Source organism: Acanthaster planci, linkage group LG02 (genome assembly GCF_054643075.1).
Source record: "Acanthaster planci isolate LZ-2023a linkage group LG02, COTS_SCS, whole genome shotgun sequence".
In the NCBI taxonomy this organism is placed as follows: domain Eukaryota; kingdom Metazoa; phylum Echinodermata; class Asteroidea; order Valvatida; family Acanthasteridae; genus Acanthaster; species Acanthaster planci.
The window spans coordinates 11158021-11179517 of record NC_141778.1 but is presented as its reverse complement, the minus strand read 5'-3'; the positions used below and the strand labels follow the sequence as shown (position 1 = coordinate 11179517).

Sequence of the window (21497 nt, the reverse complement as noted above, 5' to 3'; positions counted from 1 at the left end):
CATGCGTCTAACAAATTCATAATATACTAAATGTCTGGAAAGGCTTGTCGGTCCCAGGTTTTAGTTGACACAAACGGCTTTAAGGAAGGCTATTTGTGCTTTTCTCAGTTTTTCCGCAGAATTTTATATTAATTTCCAAATAACCGAGCAAAGTCCATCTCTGAATGAAATATAATTTCGTTATAGTCTAAACAAATTGAAAATGTACTGTGCATGAGTAAAGAAAATACTCGTTGAGAGAATTGAGTCATAAAATCTCAATTGAAAACTGTAATTTCATCCGATTTCTATTCACCTGCTACAAACCTGAACTGTGCAATGTCGCTATGTCGAACCTGTAGTAATAGTCAATCTGTATTTAGACATGCCAAGTTCGTATAACATTTGTCTTCAATTCATGTTTTGGTAATGGAGATGTCACTTTACATTTTCAAGAAAGGGCCAGTTTCCGCCACCGGGAGGCCAGTTGTTGCTTGTCGACTTCATTCAGAGGTGTTGATTCCATCACGGAAATGATTTAGTCGTTCATGCAACAGGGATTTGCTGCTTGTATACGTTTTGTGCCGGAGGTGACCCATTCACAAACATGGTAGCTCCGACGTCGGGGATGACATAAGAAACGAGGTGCGGTGTCATAAATAACTGGCTACGTTTTCTTGTGCAGAACGAGAAGCACAAACACGGTCCATGGGCGGCGACCTCTGTTGTCGCATATAAAGAGATTAGGGCCCACACTTTCTTTGGCCAACCTGACTCCGATTTGATGAGGCCAGCAGCGCATCTAGGATTTTCCAGCTGTCACAGACGATCTTCCTAGCGCCGTTTTCCCGACCAAAAATGCGTCATCCAGACGAGAACAGGTTTCATGGTGAAGAAGGACAGGCAACTCTCTTTTGACTCCGTTTTTCTGAGTCGGCAGTTTGTGGAGCGGGTTTTGTGTTTGACAACTGTTGGCGAGTAGTGCTCACACACAGGGTTCAGCTTTCAGCGTGAGTACCTTTTTTTCTGGATTCAGCACACATTCCGCTGATTGTACATTCCGTGCATATTCGGGTTTCTAAGAGCACATAGGAATCGTTTCATCGTCTCAAAATGGTATTCATAGGTATTGCCAGGGCTCTGAAATAAGCCAGAACATTGTGAATACCTTGTGAATGTCTTCAGCCTTTACAAGGCCAGGGGAGTATGTAGCTAAAGTTAGAATACATATGTTTTATACATCCTGTCAAGGGCAATCTCCCTTTGCAGTCAATTTGCCATCCTCAAGATGAAAAACGGATACAGTGTGAACCACATGTATCTGACTAATTTTTATTGCCGCTTGAAGAAAACCTCCACCAATTGTTAAATATCCGTAACTCTCGACACGCCCCTTCGCAAGAAAATTATGAAAATAAAAAAATCTTAGATGAATGAAAAAAGTTACAAGTTAGGAAAAGGGCCACAGGAAAATGCAGCAGAATTGAACAGGTGATATAACAAAACCCTGCATTTTCGTCAGTGCCAATCAATTTTCCATCATATTTCACTAACTTGGTTGATGTGTAAGCGATTGTATTTAGCAAACGAGCGCAATAGTTTCCACTGTGAAATAAAACAGAAATAAAACGGAAGTCCATTTCGAGTCGTTGAAAGAGCACTTTGCTATCCCACTCCGGCTTTTCTTGCCGGATCCAAGTTTAAATCAATTGTTTAGTGAATTAGATTTTGGTTTCCATCTATGCACGATGCCCTGAGGTAGTTTTCAACCTCAAAAACTATTATGTCCCAAATATAAATTTTCCACGCCCATCGGAATTCACTTTCCGTCCTACTTTAAATGGCGTTAATAATACAATCAATATCTCAATTCATCAGCAGTGCCTGTAGGAATTTTCGGATCCTTTCAAAGCTGATTTCCCCACAATGCACGTTAACGCCAAACACTCAGCAAAGGTACATTCCGTAAGCATCGGGAAGTGCTCGAGTCTGAAGGGGCCTGTATTGGTGAATTCAACTCTATCCCACACTGGAGCGTGCCTTCGTGGAAGCCTTTGGGAAAAATCATGTTTTAATTTCATTAAAACGAAAATTCCAGGGGTCGTTTTTTCTGACGGAAATGCTTAGATGTTATGAGGTTGGAATCAGTTTGAGCTGCCAGAGCATCTTAAATCGGATTTCCGTTGAGTTAAAGTGATAGATATTAATCTTTTCATTGATTTTTTGGAAAGGAATCTGTTACTTCTACATGGGGAGCCATAGATCTTCCCCCTAATTTAGACGGGGGAGGATGGGAGATTTATTTCCTGTCCGATCAGTAGTTTTATTGGAAAATACTAAAAACGTCTGGATGGGAGGTATTTTGAAAGTGATTTATCACAAGATAATGGCGTTGAGAGCTGATTGTCACATGCGTTGGATGGTGCGCAACGAAGTCAGGTTTATTATTTGATCGGTGCCGGATGTTGGTGCGTTAAAATATACCTGGGAAACTGAAGTGCGTTGGGTCAGCATTTTATTCTCTGGGGTGAATTTTGCAATGAGTCTTAACACTTGGTTGGATATAAAGTCTAGTGACACCGTTTAAAAGCAAGAATGTGTGCTTGCCATTCAATATAATGCATTTTTTGGGGGGTAATTTGGTGTCTAGGTAGAGTTTTGATAAAATAAAATGTTCCGTACATTTTGGTATTCCCTCGTACCAAATTTGTCTTAACCCTAAAAAAGTCGGTTGGGGTGACTTTTTTCGATATCTCCGTAGTGAATTTTTCAGGAGCTGAAACTTTAGGAATTTTCAAAGTGCTGTAGGAATTTTTAAAGTAACATTTTGCGGTCATTTGACACCAATTTTACTGTTCTGAGCCTGGTCAGCCAAAAATGTATGCGCTCAAAGTAAATAGGCTTGCATGCAAATGTAGCCTTGAGCTCCAAGTGACCTTAACAACAAAAGCATTCATTTGATTGACTTCAAACTTCACTTTGTAATGGTAAAGAGTGTTTTTCAGAAATTTTCAAGTCTCAGAAAAATGGAGTGTTGTTTTTGCTGAGTTCTTGTGGGTGGGTGAGGAATCCACCCCCACTCGGCTTTGAAAGGGGCCAAAATGACCCGGCTCCTTCAGGGTTAACGGTATAAGAGCTTGTGATTTTCCACACCTAAGAAGAGTCCAATACCACTCATTATCGCCTGCAAGTTAAAGGGTTGATTATTGTCTCCATCAGTGTTCAGAGCTATATCTTCCTCAGTGGTTCTTCGAAGAAAATGAACCCCCAACCTGTTGAACTTCATTAGAAGTGTCATGACGATTCTTTACAGTTGAGGACCGTCAGAGATAATGTCACACTCAGCGAATCATTTCATAAGCTGTTATAAGCGCTGTCGCCAGAACAGATGGCGGAAGGTCTGATTTCGAGAGAAAGTAAACCGTCCATCTGCCCTATCTATAGGTTGGTCCTTTCCACCAACATTAAAAATTACTGGTAAACCCACGTGCAGGATATGACATAAAAACTTTTCACCTACATTTTTAAACATGCATCCCCCAGGCCATCACAATAATGCGGCTCGATACGTGCGCACCTGCTTGTCTCAACATCGAATGCTCTTCGTCACATCAGCGCAGTGATGCATCATTTATTTAGAGGCAACCATGCATTGACCCTATATCGACTCCATAGACTTTGCCTCAAGACTTCGAATCGACTTGACTGGCCGCTTGATTACTGGATCAGAGAACTGACCGCCCTAAGCAGATTGGGTAAACGGGTTCGCAAAAAGGCCCATTCCGTAATTTCGTGTAATTGAGTGGCTTTGACGTGCATAGATCTCCGATCAGAAGCTTCTGAAAAAGACACCAGAGGTGTGAGATGCAACGTGGCTTATCTGACTTCTATTCTTAGATGGGGTTCACTACTCCTCGTTCCTCTCTCTCGAGCGCGACCCACTGAAAACCCACGCTGACCTGCACCTGCCGCGGGCCATTAAGCTGTAGAGCTCCATCACGAAATCGATGTGTTACCAGCTTGCCTGCTAAGTCTTGAGACTGTCCGCTTCAGCAGCATGGGACATCTTTTCAAATGAGGAACCCAGGTCTTTTCTTGGCGTCGGCTAGCTTGAGGCTTACAGCTGCAACATTTTCGGGGTTTATTGAAGAAGGGTTTGCAGTCTTTATAGATCTCGTCCTAAAGTTCGCAAGGGTGTTGTAGGGGCGACGCCGAGACATGGATCCTGAGTGTTTCATATGCTTGGAGTCTCGTGAAATGTTAACAGATAAAAAACCCCACCGCGTCTTCACCCTCTTAGCCAACATGAGAAGTGGAAATCCACCCTTTCATTATACCCCATTCGCGGAAAAAATGCATCCGTACCTGTTGCTGCGTATCAACAGGACCTAAGTAGGATCTCTGCAAAGTAACGACTCACTTTCATTGTTTGCTATATGCTCTAATCCCTGCATTTGGACCCCAATCATGGACAAATTACCCGGATTTTGGAGGTTCACCCCTCTGCACATAGCAAATAAAGCCACTTAGCGTCTGGTTTCAAAGAGTTAATTCGTGGGTGGATAACTGACTCAGGCATCTCGAGAGGTTCTCTGTCCTCCCTTATTTACGGGGAAGATCTCGTAACACCTGAATGAAGTCTTGTCGATCCGAAGTGCTTTGTGACATAGTCTTCAGGTTGTCGTCACCCATTTGGGTGGGTGAGAAGTTTGCGCATAACTGCGGTTTTATAAAAGATCAAGCGTGCATGATCTGAGCGCGAAGGTCAAGTAAAGTTAAAGAAAAGCCATTCCAGGAATGGTCTGTTTTTGTGAGATACAATGAGATATTAAGCATTGGTAAGTCCACTTTAGTACAGATAAACGCCACTGTTGACTGAGAAAATGCAAACTAAAGGTCTGCTGGACATTGACGGGTGTCATGACACTCTGAATTATTTTCTTTTGGGGCAGTGCTACATTTATTGATGACACAGTGGCAGGAGGCGCTCGCGGCCGGATCGTTTGCACTGCAAGTAAGACCACATGTATTCCAATCCCATCACTTGGTGATGTGTATTAATTTCGAGTCTTGAAAAGAGTCTAGCTTAATGTAGGCAGCAAAACTCATCCGGCATTATGAGTTTTTCTTTGCCCTTGCGGTTAAAACACTCCCCCCCAAGGATATCGATCAATGAGATCCCGTTCTAATCGCATATTGCTCAGTTTTATCTCACAGCGATCTGTGTATTCCTATGGAGCTCCATTTGACAGTTGTTTTGTTTTTACAGTACATATACTGGAGTCTTAATTCGCATCGTATTTTTAGATTTGATTTATATTTACATAACGTATTAATGGTAGATGCATTTTAAATACTGTACTTTTTTACTTTTAACTGTGAATATAATGTTTCAATGAATATACAAAAATCAGATACACAGACACGAAGAGCATGTCACATGGAGGTTACAATTAAACAGCATGATATTATAAAATCAATTATTAAACAGAATTCACTTTAATTGACCAGCTTTACAGCCAAAGCACGAGGGTATGTAATTCATTTTACAGGGAAAAAGTTGGATAAAAAAAAGTTGAATAAAAATAACATTTTGTGGCGAGCTAAAAGATAATCTTCGTTTGTTAGCTATGATATTTGTTAATGCTACCTATCTATCGATGTTGACATTTCGTTGTAGATTGCAGAGGAGATGGCTGCAATCCTGCGACAACGGCACGTACGCTTATTTCAGCGTGGCACACTTTACAGTGATTAATTAGATCAAATATGTCTGCAGAGGTCACCTTAAGGTATAGCAACACATGTTTGAAGTTGTTGACTTTAACCCACTTGCCTGTGTTCACTACACGAGGAGACCTTTACAAGCCTGGGACCTTGTTGTACGAACTAAGTAAAGCTTGCCTCGACTTCTGCATACAGGGGCAGATTCATTTTTAGTCTTTGAAAACAAAAAGAGATTTTAGTCATGAAACCTCCGATTCGGCTATTTACCGTTTTAAGTATTGCCATATTGAATTTATTGGAGACCCACTTTTCCTGCCACTTGACACGCTTCTTCAGTGTATGAAAATTATTTGGCCTACCTTTTCTGAACACCTTCATAATTAACTACAAACTTTTACATTTCGAATTTTTAAAGAATTGGAGCATTAAAAAGATGATTTTTCAGAAAATCAAAAAGCATCCTATTCTCAATTTCCTCTAGAACATGAATTTACAGCAACGTTTCACAGATCCGAATCGAGAACGAAATAAACTTTGCACACCGACCGTCTCTAACCCAGTGTATTATTCATGCTAGATGATGCTAAATTTTGTTTTAATCCATCCACAGGAACCTAAATGTTTTTTCTGAATTGAAGCACTAAAAACACAACATCACGCAATTTTTTATTCAAATAACATTTTAATCAATTAAAATTACATTTCTCTCTCTTGTAGACTAATCCTATGAAATTTAAAAATGTATCATTTTTCATGCATACTTTCTCAATAATACTGATTTTTCAACCAAAAGAGAAAACAATTTCAAGGAGATGGATATCTGGTCAATTCATTTTGCTGAAATGTTTTATATTTGTCACATATCTTCAACAGAATATCCTGTTACACTCTTCGAATACGGGCGATTCACAAAAGTGCGCCACCAAGAGTTTGCAACATGCTAGCCAATCATAACGCTCGAAATTTGTCGACCATTTCCAAACGGGCATTCGGTTGACAAATTTCGTGCATTGAGATTGGCCAACGCGTTGCAAACTCTGGGTGGTGCACTATTGTGAAACGGCCGTATAGGCAGGTTCAGATCAAAATGCACTTAAAAGCATCACAAAATTTGTGTTTTCCCAACATAAGAGGATGGTGCCAGTTGTGGTTTCCTATTTCGTAATGTACGATCAACATAATATTTCCATTAAACGTAGTTAAGTCGTTTCACAAAAGTATTTGCGGTCGGCAACTTTCAGGACAATGAACTACGGTAATTTTACTGCACTCTAGGCCTACATTTACTAATTATCGATGTTGTTAACTGACCAAAAAGAGAACTTCTTGAGAACAATTAAGGGTACATACAGAACATTGCCTTTGAAAATAAACATTGTAAATTGGAGTGGGAAATTAGTGACAAAAATTCACTGTCATATTCACACTCACATTTCACAAGGCTTGATTTCCCACATACGTGAAAAGGCATGCAAATATTTTTTCAATTGTGCAAAATTATTTGAAAATTGTTCCAATTTCTGTGAAACTGAGAGAGGATCTTTTCTCATTTGTGTGAAAAAGAAAACTTCAGAGTTTGTGAAATGAATTCCATGGGAAGAAGACAGCTGTGAAGAGATGTTCCCATTCTAATGTTAATTTCAACTACATGCTTGCTACATGCTTGTGCATGTAACGTGTACGTGTACTTTGTTAAATTTTGACAATGAAAATATTGTCAAATCCTTTAAATATCTGTGAACAATCTCTCCAATGGTGTCAAAATGTTTTCGGAATGTGGGCAATTCTTCAGCACCCCATTTGAACCTCCCATCGGCTTTGGTAACAATTAGGCTGTTGTTTTTTCCTGCTTAGAGCAAAATTCACATGTTGTGTGGTCATCAACAAACGTACATTTTATATTAGATCCACTTACCACGGACCAACAGTGCCTTCTAGAGTAATTCTGAATTCCTGCAACAGTTGAGCTTTCGATTTGTCCATTTTGATAATGTATGGGCTCCATTTACACACCTGGAATTAGTGCACCACGTAATTAATTTAAGTCTTTGGAACAGACTAATCTATTTCACGTTGAATAGAATGCCAGTCTATAAAATCACTAGGCAAATGATTCGGAGGAGAAGTTTACGTTACAGAATAACATTTCAAGCCACTGAACGTTTGTGATACAAACAGTGCCCGACTGACCAGTTTATTTGTATTTTCCCAATGTTCCTATTTTCACTAAGTTGTATCACATCCCTGGCAACATTGCATGAGTCATTCGTTTTGGGGAAAATGGTGCAATTTTGTTTTCAGACTATTAGTGTATGAAAATCAAGGAGCATTGTACTTACCATGTCTATTTGAGAGGAAATGCTTGCTTCCATCTTGATCTAGGTTAGGCTGAATGGGATGGGTCCCCATATTGCTTCCAGGACTGATGTTCAGTAATCACCATGTCGATGGCAGATTAATTGGATAACAGTGTGTGCAAGAAACGCTTGTCTTTTGTTGTTGCTCATTATTTAAAAACACTTCGCGGCCCAGAGGCCGAATTACATTTGAATTTACAAAATAAAAATTGAATAACAACATGGACCAATATAATTATCTTATTACAACACACCACACTGCCATTAATTACATCAAATATTTCATTACATTAATTACAATACTGTTTCATTTAATTGTACAATTACAAAGGAAGGCATATTAATGTGGAAAAATACATTTACTTATCGGTAGACTACAAAACTACAGACTCCGCATGACGTTTACAATGAGCACAAAAAACACAAATACACTCAAGGACAAATCACTATGAATTTAAAGCCTATTATAGTACGGGATTGGGCTGTTTTTAAAACGGTTTGTTGTACAGAGTGTCCCAGAAAAAAATAAACCCTGAGGAAAGAGGTTAATATGCCCAAACAATGAGATATGATTATAATGTATAAGGATCTCCAAAAAGTAGAAGCAGTATTCTTTCTAATGATACCTTGATGGTATCCCTCCTGTCATGCATGACTGAACACCATTGTCTTGAAAATGGGGCATCCGAACTCAGTTGTAACGCTTTGGATGCGTTCCAGGAGCCATTGAGCAAATTCCCGTCTCCTCCTGAGGTCTCCACGCAAAAGTTGATAGCGGATGTGCATTCGGTATGGATGGAACTGCAGGTCTAATTGCGTTGTGCGGTTGCACAAAGAATGGGACAGTCCAAGTCCATTCCTCCAGCAACTGGTTCCCCTTGGCTGTTCGACAAGTTGCTGTCGAACTGCAGCAACGTTTTCAGGACTTCGCACTGTGCACCTCCTTCCCGAATGACCCTTATTTAAGTTAAGGCTTGTCCTGTGTTCTCGGTATTTGTGCACATTTCCCCAGATGGTCGTCTTTGCCGGTGGATCCCTATCAGGGAAGGCTTCTCTAAATGCAGCTTGGTTGGCCTGAAAGCTCTTGTTTTCAAGAAATTTCGTCAAGACAAACACTCTTTGCTCTTACACTTTTCAACACTTCACTGGCCTACCTCGGGGCAAGTCAACACATATAATCCAGATTATTGCATAACTTGAAAGAGACAAAAGGCAATCTTCCCTCATTAATATGACCTCTTATTGTCACTTTCAACCAGAACAAGCATAACAGAGGACAACCTCATTCACTGGTTTATCCAAAGTGTTACAACTGAGTTCGGATGCCCATTTTCAGGACAATGATGTTCAGTCATGCATGACAGGATGGATACCATCAAGGTATCATTAGAAAGAATACTGCTTCTATATATAAGGCTGAAAATTCTACAAGCACCACCATAATGATCATAATCTCGTCCTAAAATAATTTTGCAAGCTCTTTTCTGAAATTGTTCGATGTCACCACTCTGCTTGGTTGTCAGTCCAGAGTTCCAAATAACATCAGCATATTCTAACACCGGTCTAATGTACCCACTGAATGTAATTCGCAATTCGTCCCTACCGAACCCACATCTTTTTAACTAAGCATAAAAAACATCTTTGGTTTGCCTTAGCCAGCATCTTGTCTACTTGGGTGTTCCATTTCACAAAAAGTTTTGTATCCAAAATCCCAATATGGCTTTTGGAAGAACACTTAACATGTCAACTGTCGTAATTAAACTGCTGTGTTGACGATTTTGGATTTGTTAAACTAAACTTGAAGAACCTGGCACTTGGAAGGATTCAACTTGAAAAAGTTGTTATCACACCATTCACTCAAACTATCAAAGTCTCTCTGAAGAAGTTCAGGACAGCTTGCAGTCGAATTTGTCGCAAATGTCAAATCATCCACATACTTCCAATAATTAGAATAGGAATTTTTGGGCAGTATCATTGATCATTATTTAAAATCCAATCGGACAAAAATATGTGCCCTGTGGGACCCTCCTTTGAGATACACATAGTCTGAGAGAACATTGTTATAACGGACACACTGCCTTCTGTCACAGAGGAAATCACAAATTCACGGGACAGTGGCCCCGTGGACTCCCATGGCAATGATCTTCTGAATAAGGATTGTATGGTTGATCAGATCAGATGCCTTTGAGAACTACCGTCCCGAGGTTTGGGCTTTTCTCAGCACCTTGAAAAAAAATTAAACAATGATTAGTTGAAACCCCACGAACATTGCTCAATTGCATCGATCTTGTAACTAATATCTGCTACAGTCCAATTGGTTAGGAAACCTTCTGCAACTTTGGCAAAGACTGACGTAGGATATTGGTCTAAATTTGTCAATACAGAGGGGCTAAAATTTAGGAATAGGCACAACAATGACACCCGATCAGACTGCCCATAAGCGAGGCCTGTGCAGCAAAATAGCCTGCAAGAACTGTGATGCTAATATATTATCGTATGATGCAATAGAGTGGCACACTTATAAGTGAGACTAGTCAGCGTCAAAAAAATTTGGAGGCAGACAGCTCTAACAAGCCTCACTTATAAGTGTGCCTTCTGTGTTGCATCATACCATAATATATTAGCACCACAGTTAAAGCATGGCCATTTAGCTGCACAGGCCTCACTTATAAGTAACGGTGGGTAGTCGGATCAGGTGACAATAACATCTTTCCATTAAAGTGGGACAGTTCCCTTAGCTGACGAGCAATTTAAGATATCAGACAATAGAACACTTAGCTGATAGGCGAATTCTTTAGCTAATTTTGCAGGGAACTGATCAGGTCCAGCAGATTTACCTGGCTTAAATGTATTGAAAAGTGCAATTTTTAAACCATTAAAAATTGTCCATGCTTTCCTATAGACAATGACTGATGGTGCTGTTAATGTGATGTCATCCAGGGAAGACATGTTTCAGTGCACATGGTGTCCCTTCAAATTATGAACTCAAAATTAACTCAATGAAAACATTTCTGGCAAAGGGTTGCATGCTTGCTTACTGCTAGGTACATACACAACAATGAATCCCCAAAGAAATGAAAATTGAGGCCAGCAAAATCTTTAAAAATTGAGCAGTTTTTTGCACACAAAACCAATGCAACATTGAGAATCTCTTCCTGGGATGACATCACAGTCTTTCTCATGAATAAGGAAACACTCAGCATAAAAACCAGAAAGGCAGCAAAATACCTCTCAAAACGGTGAAACTGAACAAAAAAATTAAAAAATGAAGGCCTTGCACTTTAAAGGTCTGTAAAAAAAAGGAAAAAAATGCATTCCAGCTAACCTTTAAAGCAATATCCGCTATTAGCAAATTGAACACACATTCAGGTTTTTTCATTTCTTGTCTTGTCTGCACGGGTTAATAGTCCTTTAAGAATGGTTAAATGGACTTATCAGAGAGCTGATTCCTGAAGGCATTTTTGGTTAACAGTCCGAGGACTTCGATTGTATGAATACTAGTTTAAAAGCAACTTTCATCCTAAAATTAAGACGTCACAACAAATGTTTTGTCATACCTCTGTCTTAAGGATGATCGAGAAACATGCTCTGAATTTAAGAAAACGATAGGCCTATACTGTCAAACTGTATAATTAGCCTAACTGGCATAAACGATATCGTCTGCAAATGCAAATTCCCTCACTTTCTATAATTGCCTAATTTATTGTGAAACTAGTGCGGGTACAAGTGAGTATATGTAGTCTGGTTAGCGGTCCCCGCATTACCTTATACGTTGCGTGGATGGGAACGAGTCTGTTATACGAACTCGTTTGTTTATCGAATTCTCACCAGCTTATGCACAAAACGTATCACAGGTACCACGCCAAACTGAAGCAGCGGAATCATTCACTCTCGAACTTCCCGAAGCTTTTCTGTCTCACGCGCGTGCACGCACTATCGGCAGAATGAGATATTTCACGGCGAGTGTGATTATGCGGATTTACTACACCTCATAAATATTTATGAGCAAATCGGATGACGTCATTGGCCATTTAACCTCACATTCGGGAAGTACAAATGATACGCGACCAGGTGACGTCATACCGCGAGTATCCACCTCGCTGCCGAGCGGTAGTTTTTTTTCCCCAGAAGCACCAAAATGTCCCTCCGGAACCCGCCGCATAAAAAAATGTACTCTGTGTCAAGTAATCTTGACGGAGCCAGTTTGGAGTTTTATCCTAAAATTATTACAATAAAGACCCCAAACGTACGTCAATACCAGACTATTAAGCCCTGTTGCTATGCACATCTGCCCTCGACTGTCACTAATTACACGGAACTTAGCAGCTCAGAAACAACAATGGCGTCTGTGAGTACAAGTAACATTAGATTTCCCTTTTTATCTGAATATGAAGAGGAACTTATTGTGCCGAATAAAGATGCAAAATCTACGAAGGCAGTTATTGACAAGGCAGTGAGGCTCCTGACAAAATACTGTCAAATTTTTGAAGAGGTTGCACAGTCGGAACCTGCAGAATTGAACATTAAATTGAATATTTATGAGGTATTGTAAAACAAATATACAGCATGGTTTATTTCCGGAAAATAGTGGAAATTACTTGTCCCGAGGTGTAGGTCAGCTTGACTACCTCTCGACGCGAACACTACGTCCATGGTCCCCCTTTTGTCGTACAAACAGATATCAAAATCATCTGTTCCACAAATTGTTCACATCATTAATTCTTTTAAGCTTGTTTAGTCCCTAAATGTATCTTTTTAATATTTTTATTATTGGTAAATATATAATTTGTTATCCAATCACTATTAGTTATGGAATTTATGTATTGGAGATTTATTAAACCGAAATAAAAGATCAATAAATAAATAACAGATTCCCTCTAACCCTGCTGTATTTGTATAATATCGCCCTGTCATGTTAGCGTTCTGGGCCAATAACCGGACAGTATCCAAGACAGAGTTGTGGTAACGAAATTTCAGTAAAAAATGTTAAGCAGGTTGGTTCTGACTAATAGACGTGTCGACAAATAACTGCACATTTAATCAAACGTGATCAATTTGTAAACTGCATGGTTTGTTTTGCGGTTTTCTGCCATCCTTATGACTTGTATATGCAGATAAAGGTTGCATATAAAGGGCGTCAGGTAAATTCAATTGAGTCGTACGTTTTTGCCCATTCACTTTTCGCTAGTTTTGATCACCCGGGCACAGCGGCTATTTCTTGACCGTTTTTCTCTCAAGGGACAACCGGAACACATTGCAGCATCATTTGTGTTTATAAACAGACCACAGCGGCACTCAAACGAGGACAATTAATCACATAGTGCATGACGGCGCCTTTACACCACCACGGCACATCTTTGAAGCGTACCAGAAATGTCAAGTATAAAATGGCTTATTGAGCCTGCAGATGCTTTTAGCGTTACGTGTCAGCTGACAACAATTTGGATAAATGCCGTGAATATTGCCATATATCCTGCATTTTAATTAAGAAGCCTTTATTTTTTCAAAATTACCACCATCCCTTGTACTGTTAATCAAAGTTTACTTTAAGGTGTCGAACCTCTGTACCATTTATATGTACTAGCCTGCTCTATTATATAGCGTTGCATTTTCCCGCAATGCATGCCGGGTCGATTGCCCGTGTACTAGGAAATGAGCATAAGCTTGAGAATTAAAGTCAAGGGAGGACACAGCACCATATTGTCTGCTGGAGGAACTTTTTCTAGGGGTGCCAATTAATATAGTTTTCTCTCTGAGTTCCAGTTTGGGGTCTTATAAATGCGTTATTGTCCACGGAAGGACAATGAAAGTGTACCAGAAAGTCGTTCCTCTTTATTTACATTTAAAAGACTAACATGAATTTCTTTGGGAAGGGGGGCCATCTTTATGGCTGACAATGTACATGTATGAATGAGCAACGTGCACGCACGGATGTAAGCAGGAAATTGGTTCAGCACTATACGTATGTTAAAAAGCATTTCATTTTGAATTTGATCTATCGTATCGTAAAAGTATTTACTTTTTGTATTTGTACAAGAAGGTGTATCATTTTAAATGTTGAGAAAAACCTTTGTACGTAGGCTACAGTGTGATTCGACCACCAGCATTAGAAGCCATTACCTTGGTTGGGCAATGCTCGTGAACAGGTGGTACGTGCGATTAACATGCCTCTTCGACCAATAAGGTATCGTGATTTGTCAAACGCACGCGTGCGTCAAGCTGAAGCATGTGCGTGTGATCGGCGCGGTGCCACCGCAGTTAGGGCGTCTTATCGGATTAGTCTATAGACTGTGGCTCACTGTCACACCACGGGTCTGTCCTTCCCATGGAGGACGACAGTGAAGATGGAAGAGATAAACTGACAAGTTGATATAACACAGGACCATTAATTATGTTGACCGTACTGGTACATTTATTGAATTCTACCAAAAAAAAAATCATAAAAACTATTACTGCAAAAAAATTAAATTAAAAAGAAAATGTAACACTGGGTTAACTAGAGATATTGATTCTGGCGCCAAGAGGCGCCACACTAGGATTTCCACAGCCAATCTACTCGCTGGAACTGAGTGTCCCTGGCCAGATGTAATTCTGAAGATCTGCCCGATCACCGTTGGCTCCATGGGCAGACCTGAATGTCAGAATGATGTACCGATCTGGACACTGTCCTTGGCTACAGGTAAATGTGTAAATTGGCAGCCAGTTGACCGGACTTGTCTAACAAAGACAGGTACTTGGCACACACTGGATTGAAGACAGTTTGGTACAGTATGGTGTTGCTCCCGACTCACTCCATATCAGAAACAGGTTATTACATGAATATTTCAAGACGAATCGACACGGGATGTCCAACTCCCAGTAGGTGTGGTCCACCAAAGACCTGGAACCCTGTCTTCTGGTAGTTCCTCAGTGGGAAAAGCCAGTTTCTGTTAGAACTGGCTTTTCTGCACTGACATTTTATGCACGGAGAAAGGCGCTGGTATGAACCAATCACTAATAAATTACACTACATAACCTAGCTGGGCTGTCCACTTTCATTATCTCATCGGGCATCAATATGGATGTGTGATTAACCGATTCTCAACCACATTTTGAAGACTAAAGGAATAGGACAGGGTAAATTCGAAGAGATAATTGGTCTATGAAGGTAACTTTGCAATGACACCCAGCGGGGGATGTACTTGATGGGCCGTAACAACTGACTCCGGCATGTAAAAAGTACGAGGATACCTAAGGTGTACTCTTGGGAGAAACATCAGAACTATTTCCATTAAGACTGACCTTTAGATGAGCCATCTTCTTAGAAAACATAAATGATACATCACCAGTCGCATAATGAAGGTTAACATTTCTTATTGATCACTATACGGCGTGGGATCAGGGACTAAAGAGCACATGGCGTGCATTGCATATTCAGTTACGTAGGTTTTCAAATTTTGGAATAACATTCAAATTTGCATTCTTTGAACTCTCTCATATTTTAAATTGCTTGTTTACAGAGGTTTTAGGTTGACATTGATGCGCATTTTGGCAAAACAAAACGACGTTGCAATATGGTATTGTATTTTAAATATGGCAGGTGCTTCCCTGTTTAATATCTTGTGCATCGTACCCCGCTAAGTTTCAATAACCAAAATATTTTTATCACTACAACCTTTTACTTTTGCCAGTGGTTTGGTATAACATATACATTTTAAATGACTCCGGAAGTTGCAAGCAGCGGCCTCGTGTCCTTTGTTAGCAGCAAAACGATTGGTTGTGGCTTATGTTGCCAAATATTCATGTTACCAAATATTCAGACAAACTTCCGTGCACTGCACAAAAGGGGTGGCCAGTACCAGACGAATAGCTTATCAACTTGATTTGAGGATATACAGACTAATACCAGAAACTGCAGAGTTCATAAACTGAGTTCATGTTTACAAAACTGACGGTAATATGTGTTCTCCAGTGGTGATAACTCAGTTCAACAGGAAGGTAACCCGACTAAGCAGAAGAGTGTACAGTATTAAACCCCACTGAATAAACACAACTTAGATTACGTTCATTCTTTGCTTTCTTGGGCTGTTTCCGATGTGTCATTTGTGTGTTCTACAAGCTAGTGGAGAGTTACTAAAGGTTTAGTTCACTTCTCGGTAAAGAAAAACCTTTCTACCGAAATATACATGCTTTTCTTCATGGTCAGTGGCATATCCAGCAGGGAGTGGGGGAGTTTCCCCCTCCCCCCCCAACGTGCTGCCTTTTTTTCAGGAATCGTAAAGTATTCTAGAAACGATACCAATCTCAAGGGGGATGAATGTACTTTCTAGATAAAAATAAAAGACGGTTGTTTTTAGTTTTTTTTCGCCCCTCAGCCCAAGACCAGGATACGCCACTTTAAGTGCCCCTGTAACTGTTCTTTTTGTACGAACCCTTTTCTGGCAAATTGTTCCTGGCTCATTTATCACGTATATGCCTTACGCGTTTTGTGCCCTGAGTAATTTTGTTTTACTTCAGTGCCTGTACTATGGCTTTTTATAATTAGTTTCCCTTCGGCGCTGAAAATAAAACAAACAGTTTTCTAATCAGTTAGCAAAAAGAGTCCATCTGTGTTTGGTTGACCCCAAATTTTGATCAATCCGTCCCACGTATACACGACGTTGACACAATGTTTTGTCTTTGAAATTACTGGTGACTTAATCGTGTTTTCGCGTTAGCGCGAGGATTCTTGCGGAGCATTCAGTGCATGGCGAAGCTATGGTCTTGGAAGTGTGACTAGTGACTTGCCTTTTGAAATCAGTTTTATTTGTTCAAATTTATCCGCAAGATTTCAACCTTAAGTTCTGAGAGAAACAGCGAGGGCGGAGCATGAACTGCAAAGTGGAGAAATCTGGTACTATAGCAATTTTCGCCGAGTACGAAAGTACGTCCAAAGCAAAACAGACATTTCTCCTGACTAGTAAACACCACAAACACTCTGGCAGGTAAACCACTTTGCTCGGCAACTTCTCCTGTGAGCTGCACGAATCAGTGCCTAAGGCGACCATTAAAGTGGTCAACGACTAGATCAAGACAACACAGGGAAATAAAAAAAGTACGTGCTGCCCGGTTTCGTGCAGTCAACTTTGACAGCGGAAGGTTATCCTTGATTGAAGGGCATGCCTGACGGTATTTGGCGTGAAATGTCTGAACGGGTCTAATTAATCCGCCAAACCAGTAATTATAAAATGCGCATTAAGTCTTTGAAAAACTTCCCGCCAAATGCACCGCGGCAAGCTTGTGTGACGGAGCGCGGCATGTAATGGACACGCGCACGCCTGCGTGTGATTGGCGCGCTTGATTGACTAATTGCCAAGTTTGCGCACAAACACGATGGCTGCTAATGACAGGGTATCAACCCTGATGAAGGCATTACTGCATTATCGGCATTTAGTGACCGTACATCTTTACTTTGCTCGAAACTGACGCATGAGTTGGCGACTGTTTGGTATCTCCACTCTCCCTAACAGCAGTTCAAGTTTCCTTTGGAGAACTGAAATACGTATTTAAAGTATTTTCACAGGACCATACAATACGAAGTCATGTGATTAAATGTGGCGAACTTCAGATACATTTCAAAGCTTTAACAGTTTAGTAAACAGCAACCTTTTAATTTCATAGCTCAAGAAATGGAAAAATAAATTAGAAGCATTTTTTATCAATACCAAGCTTTTGTTGTCGCTCTCATTGCGTGTCGGCTAATGCAATACAAACAAAACATGTTTAGTAATGTGTTTGAAAGCTAAGCACTTTTTTGCAGTTCCGTTTGTGGAAAATGAAACTGCACACGGAACAGTCGTCGTTTGACTTTAATAAAGACGAACACCATTTACTTCAAGGGCCGGCAGGCCGCTATCGAGCGGGACACGAACCGGACAATTCACGTCACGTCACGGAGGCGATCCAGCGCAAAATCGATGTATCCACGCCAACAAACAAGTGCTATCGTGTTCATCAACAATTGTGGATTCCTGACTTTCCTTTTCTCTGCCCTGGCCATTAGCAAAGGGTCACGTTTGCCAAGGTGGTTGGTCAGAGGGGGACGCATGTCACAATTGTCGGAAGTGATTAAGAAAGGTTGAGCTGGAACAAAGCTAGTCGAAGGATTAGCTCGATCACTGCATTCATTTCAATCCTCTAGGAGTGATGGAGGACTCGAGTCCGACTCGGACTCAAGTTCGGATTCAAGTCCAAATTATTATTTTGGACTGGTGACTCAGCTCAGACTCGGGTCGTTTTGGACTAGACTGGGCTCGGTCTCAGCTAGTGGCTGACTCGGACTATTCACCGGACTCGAATCAAGTCCATTTAAAAACTGTTTTTAATTTCAGTGGAAAAACCGTCCGCATCTATTGTCCATAATTGTTTGGTTACAAATCATCATTTTCGGGTCCAGGATTATGGCAAACACGTCTAAAAAGCGCGCAACCGATTCGACAGAGTTGCCTGTGCATTGCAGTGTAAAAACAGTTTTCATGAAGGATTGACAGGCTCACAGTTAGTCTTCCTGTTGTGACTTGTATCAATCATCACTGCACCACAGATTAAAAGTGACAGTGAACCCATAAACACCCTCCTACACATTTAGTCAGTACCTCATTAATGATCATTTTTCTGTAAATATTCTGTAGAATGTTTGGGTTAAATTCGGTACACAAATAGTTTGTCCATCATTTTGGAATCGTTGGACAGGTGAAAAATGTTGGACATACCAGGACTGGCATGAGGTTTTTATGCACCTGACTAAATGAAACCGCGTAAAGAAATGTGCAAAATTGACTTTCACATGTCCTGTCCACCTTTTCACAAATAAGTTCATATAGGTATGTATGTACTGTACGTGTTGCGCGCATGCAATGCACACATCACGTTTAGTCATTAAGTCATTATTTTGCCTTCCGCGTCCTGCCCTCACTGACAGTTCTTTAAAACATGTCCCTGTCACAGATAATCCGTTTTGACTTTACAATAAGCCATCAAGAAGCAGCTGGCCTTCGAAAAGGAAAATGGAAATTATATGGTAAGGTGTGCACGGAGAAGTTGGGAGCAACCTTGTGGGGCACATTGGAAGGAAGCATCCTTCAAAATCAGTAGTCCTACTGTACAGTCTAGAAATGGGACGCCGGTCAACTAGGTATGTAATCAACTCGTTCCGAGTCAACTCGAAAATAACTGTACACAAAAACTTACATTTTCTGTATTTTCCAAAAACAGCCAACAACCAGGCCTTTATTACTGAACTGGTGAAAATAGAGCATAACCGACGATATTGCGTCCAAATTAAAAACTATCCAATTTTTTCCAAAGGGACTGAATAGACCTGGGACCGAGTGGACTCAGACTGAGTTGGTTATGGACCGGGTTGACCGTAAACCTAGACATAGACCCGTGAACGTTTCAAACGCTTTCTAAAAGCAGGCATCGCCCCGCAAGAGAGTGTCTGCTTGAGTCCCAGAGTGGCAGATAGCCTATGCAACTGAAAATTCTTAGACAGTTACTTATGTAAGTACTAACCCTGCTCGTCAAATGTCGGGGCGAAACAGAGACTTTTGACTGAATGTTGTTGTATTGCCATGACATTGATGCCCTTCAGTTCAAACAAATCTTTGGTGTGTCCGGGATTTGGGCCCAGGAGGGCAATATTGGGACTCGAACTCGGCTCGGATTAGACAATTATGGACTAGGACTTGGCTCGGACTCGGCCCCTCCGGGACTGTGCTTGGCTCGGACTCGGATCAGATGGACTCGACTTCCATCACTGTCCTTTAGTAACAGTTGTGAGCAATGTTGCGATGTTAGGCTGACATCAGTTTATGTGTTATACACCGAACAGATGAAATACACCCGACGTCGGACGAACAGCTTTTGCAGCAGTGCTGTGCATGGTTCAAGTAGAAAGATACTAAAAAGGTTATAGGAAAAAAAATACCTTTAAAACAGTGGCTTGATGGGGTGGATCCAGGATTTTTTTTGCGGGGGATTGGGGGGTTGGGAGGCGTTACAACATAATTATAATTGTCACAGTTGGTGAAGTCATTTATTTAATCGCTTTGTTTTGGAGGAGAGGTTTGACGCCCTCCCCTCCGGATCTACCTCTTTGATTTCAGTGTTGTTTTTGAACTGAACTTTATTGAAGTGTCACTTTCCCTTCAGTCCAAATCCAGCGTGATTTCTTGCGCCAACAATTCTCGCAGTTCTGGTATTCAACAGACAGGCGCTCTTTTTTTATACAAAAACAATTTCAGCCGCCTTAAGTTAACTCGCTTTCAAAACAATACAGCAGCCTTAGCAATATCTTCCACACTTCACTGTATGCGACCCTAATCCTTAAATTTTCGATGGACCATTTTGTACTAATGTTTAAAAGCTATTCTTGAGCACTGTCATTTGGATGTATGGTCTCCATTCCTTGGCATAAAATGAACTCTTGCTTTTCCTTTCTTCTTTCCTGGCAGTCAAAAACACATTCGATCGCTTCGTCAATCCCCAGGCCGTCGTTCCGATATGCCCGTACCCTCGACTTTCCACCCACCCTCTGTTCCTCGGGTGATTTATCGAGTTTACTGCTCTGAGCCAATTTCCGTGACAAAAGCCCTGCACATGGCAATCTGTGTGTTTTGTTGTATAACCTTTTGACGCACTTGTTGCAAAGATCTATCTAGTCATAAATCAAAAACCTGTTTTTATTCGAAACCCAGGACTCTGTGAAACAACCAACGGAGCAATTATCTCCTGCGCATAAAAATAACGATTTCTGTGAACAAAATGAAAAGATGCAGCATCCCGGTGCAACCTTTAAACTCTCAAGGGAAAATTCAAATCTACCCTAGCCTTCAGGCACGAGGTTTTGTCCACATGTGAACAGGAAAGGATTTTCTGCGGATCTAAATCCATTGCATTAATAATTCCAAACATCGCTATCCCCCATTGTTGCAATGTGTAATGCGTCAGTATGTCAGCGCCGAAAATTGCGCGCTTAACACGAACCTCGACGTAGTCTCAGCTGGCGTTGATGTTGGACAAAAATTGGCACGTTGACTTCGCCAGGCATAAAGTAAAGCGGCCATTTTAATGGCTGTAAGGTTTCTAGTTCACAAACCATAATATGTCACATTTTATGGAGGACAGGCCTCTCCATACAGTTTAAAAATCCAAAGATACCAACTGGCTTTATGTTAGTTTTTATGTTTTCAAGTCACGTTCCTGCCATGCACATCTTTAAATTTATCACTATGCTGTGTAAAAATGGCCCAAGGCACTTTTGCTATTCATCCAAATTTCGCCAACAGCGGGCTTTGTTGATTCCACTGCTTATAGCCCTGTGGACATATTAATTCCATATTGTTTAAAATGGAAAATAACTGAGTAATAAATTGCGTAAACCGCCAACAGACAGAGCGGGTAATGCAATTCATT

General features: G+C 40.7%; 1 protein-coding gene across 1 annotated transcript in view; it reads left to right on the top strand.

Annotated features, from left to right (window-relative positions):
• Nucleotides 1–214: 214 nt before the first annotated feature.
• Nucleotides 215–21497, top strand: part of LOC110978303 (bombesin receptor subtype-3-like) — a 42511-nt gene continuing 21228 nt past the window's right edge. The window contains exon 1 of the mRNA XM_022233205.2: nucleotides 215–989. The gene's annotated coding sequence lies outside the window, so the exon portion shown is untranslated. The remainder of the gene's footprint in view (nucleotides 990–21497) is intronic.